Genomic DNA, 3619 nt, shown 5'->3' with positions numbered 1-3619 from the left:
TGGGTCGAGGACTAGAAACCATCAAGGCACTTACGTCCTGTCAACAGGCGAGCAGCAGCGAGGGATGGGGATCATGAGCATGGGTCGAGGACTAGAAACCATCAAGGCACTTACGTCCTGTCAACAGGCGAGCAGCAGCGAGGGATGGGGATCATGAGCATGGGTCGAGGACTAGAAATCATCAAGGCACTTACCCACTGTCAACAGGCGAGCAGCAGTAAGGCATCAGCATTGTTCTCGCGTAACTTCGTAAGCCATGATCTTACCAGCTGTCATCAATAAACAACTACAATCAAGGAAAACATATCAGAATTGTCAACAGTTTCAGCGCCTCGATATTTACCATCCGTGAGCATCATTACCAGGGAATCGTCAGATTGAATCAATCTTCGTCTTACTTTGAGATGTGGAAACCACTTAGCAATGCTATACTGATAATAATATTCACCATCAATTTGCTTGTGTGCATGATCAACGAGTGTTCTAGATGATGTTGAAACAAAAATACGCGACTTGCAAATATGAGACTCACGCGATGGCGCACTTGATGCAAAGCTCCATGTTGGATTTTTGTGTCAACACCAAGCACAGCCGCAATTCTTCATTATCCAGTGCGAGAGTGGTGCTTTCCAGTAGAGTGTCGCAGTTTGTATTCGTTTTGTTCATATCTAGGACGGTTGCTAATGTCAACTTTGACATGGGACAAATCAATCTAAACCACTCACTCTGCAAGCGTACATGGGACTTGGGACGCGCACGGTTTTCAGGGTTGTATAACCGATCCAAGACACCTGTCTTAGCGAACAGTTCCTCAACGCGCTCGGCAATCCTCTTTGAGCGCTCTTCGCCCGATACCCCTCGTAGTTGCTTCTTGAGTTCACCGTACGCGACTGGACGCAGAGCTTCGAACTTGGTGAACACCGCGATAACAGGAACTAAAGATCAATCATTCAGTCCCAGCACGGCAATTGACGATGAAGTTGCAAGCTCACCGTGCCCGGTTTCGCACTCCTGGAAAAACTTCTCTTCTGACCGCTGGAATGTTCGCCAATGGTCGTCCATCGGAATACAATACCTGATGGCAATCAAAAAGCGCGGAACGTCGGAAGGGGGCTGCTTACCATATAGCGTGAATTCGGTCCTCTAATTTCGTCGCATGTGCGCGTTCTGATATAAATTTCTTCATGCTTTCAAACTCTTCTTCAGACCCCGCTTCGAAACCGCAGGAGTCATGAAAGACAAAATCGGGACTACTTTTGAATACCATCTCATTCGTGATGTCGTGATTTCCACGCTGAACATCCGTCAGCGCATGTATGCCCACAGGGCAAATGATACACACACCTTGATCGAGGAATTCACGATGGTAGTATCGATCTACCCACAATCGATCAGCGATACACGAGTCCATGGCATAGATCATCACCCGCACCTTGTTTCCTTTCGTATCATAAATTTCTGGTTGATCCGTGGTGTTGCAGACCTTCTGAAGGATGGTCGTTTTGCCTGCGTTTGCTCTTCCCATGATCAGAACTCGAAAGCGCTTCATCATCCTTCTGAGTTTCTGAGCTTCGATGGTTGCCATTGGGAGATCTTGATGTGCGTCCTGAGGGAAAGGTGATTTGGTTTATCGTGAAAGCCGTACTGCGGTACAGAACGAGGTCGTGGCGAAATATGACAGCGAACGAACACGAAGCAAGGGTTCTTATGGCTTGTGGTACAACAGCTACACACGGCGTCTATCTCTTATCTATCTCCCTGCAACAGACCACTGATTATACCGGCACCGGTACCGGTACCCTCGTATAGACAACGAAGTTGCAACTGTTCCATCGTTCGTACGATAAGTTGAAAGCACGAGGATTACACAACAAATGACGCCAAATAATGAGAACATTGATAGGGATATGAACTATGATGAATGATCAGAATACGACGGACATGACAGAATTTCGCTCTTCCCTATACCCGTCTAGCTGAGAGCAGTGATCGGAAATCTTAGTAGGTGAGCTCGATCTTCTAAATGACTGGTCCTTGAGACGTCTGAGTAAACGAGAGCATGTCGGTATGTGAGACAGCCTTTGGAATGGGTGACATCCCGTGCTACTCGACAGGGTCTGCACGTATGGAGTTTTCCCGGAGATGGTGGTTCTGAGTATGAACCGATGGGCAATTAGGTGCCGTGTGTGTTGGCTGAACTCGAATGTCGACCACATTTGTTGGTACTGAGGGAAAGGCAGACGTAGCGCGCCGCAGGAGCTTGTGTGTTCATAGATAGCTTGGGGCAGGTTTGATACACGTTCGCGGACGAGTCCGGCTGTCCATCATACTTTTATAAATTAGCGCATATATTGTCAGGTATCAAAGAAGACGTACCGGTCATCATACACAAAGATTCTCAGGGCTGGCGTGCATCTCACTGGATTATGATGAAATCCGCCCCAAAAACCCTTGGATATCCACTGATGAGCACAATATTTACGGACAAACTTCTTGCAGCCTCAAGAGTACTTCGTAGTGTGCGCCACCGTTTGTCTCAGCCCTCCTTCGACTCTTCCCCCCATTGCTGGTCCCTACTGTGATGAGTGATGTCGTTTAGGGTGGCTCCTTATCGGTTCATAGAGAGCTCCCTGGTGTCCTTTAATGGTATTGAGATCGCATTGAGATCATATAGCTCCAACCGTCGTGATGTAAGTGATGAAGTACGTGACCCTGCACCTCGAACATACAAAACAGCATGCTTTGGCAAGAACACGATCAGTATAAGGACTCGCGGTGCAAACCAAGACTCACTAGTTTGAAAGATGTGACTGTATGCCTTGGATCCAGCCATTTCAAAAAACGTCAACAACATTGCGAGACATAGCGCTGAATGCTGGTACATAGCCGTGAAGCTCGATGATCATATTGCGCATCCTTTTCTAGAGCTGGACGTGAAAGGTAGAGCTCGACAGCGGGGAATGTGGATACCCTCAAGCGAAGGTGTGAACTGCAGTAGGAATCTGGGTTGTGCGACTGCTTCTGTGCTGAGCTCGGTGTCTTCGTCATATGGACCGGCTGTTTGCGTCCACAAGACAAACGTGAGGGAGTGACGAAGATCATTATGCTTCACGTGCGTAAAAAAAAATCATCCGTAAGGACACACTCATCCACTAGGGATGCGAGAACACCGTTGTCATTAGGGTGTGGTAGCGGTAGATCTGGGGATGGAGATCGTTGGGGAATCACATGTTGGGGAAGTGAGATGGGAGGGCGGACCATCTATCGCTGTGCCGGGAATGTCTTCAGGGGTGTCGCAATCTGCAAAATGGTTCTCCTGTATGGATAAATTGAAATCATAAGTTATTGTAGTTAAAAGCACACGAACAGCAAAACGAACCTCTATACCAGGACCATGATCCGGTTCATCCTGCTGGACAGGTTGTGGGTCCCGATACCATGCTAGCATGTATCCTTTTCTCTTTCAGAGAACACGTCCCCTTCGTATTGGGACCTCTACATGCCGTCTCCATATTTAATGAGGTACTTGGTGCAGTTGGCACTTGTACGATCTCTCGCAATCGCAGTGATATTTTTTGATGTTACTGAGTCTGTAAAACAGTGTGGAGTCATGGTGTGT

This window comes from Suillus fuscotomentosus (assembly GCF_016647785.1).
Source record: "Suillus fuscotomentosus strain FC203 chromosome Unknown F5891scaffold_288, whole genome shotgun sequence".
Classification (NCBI taxonomy): Eukaryota; Fungi; Basidiomycota; class Agaricomycetes; order Boletales; family Suillaceae; genus Suillus; species Suillus fuscotomentosus.
The sequence above is the reverse complement of the archived record's forward strand: the minus strand, read 5'-3'. Positions refer to the sequence as shown.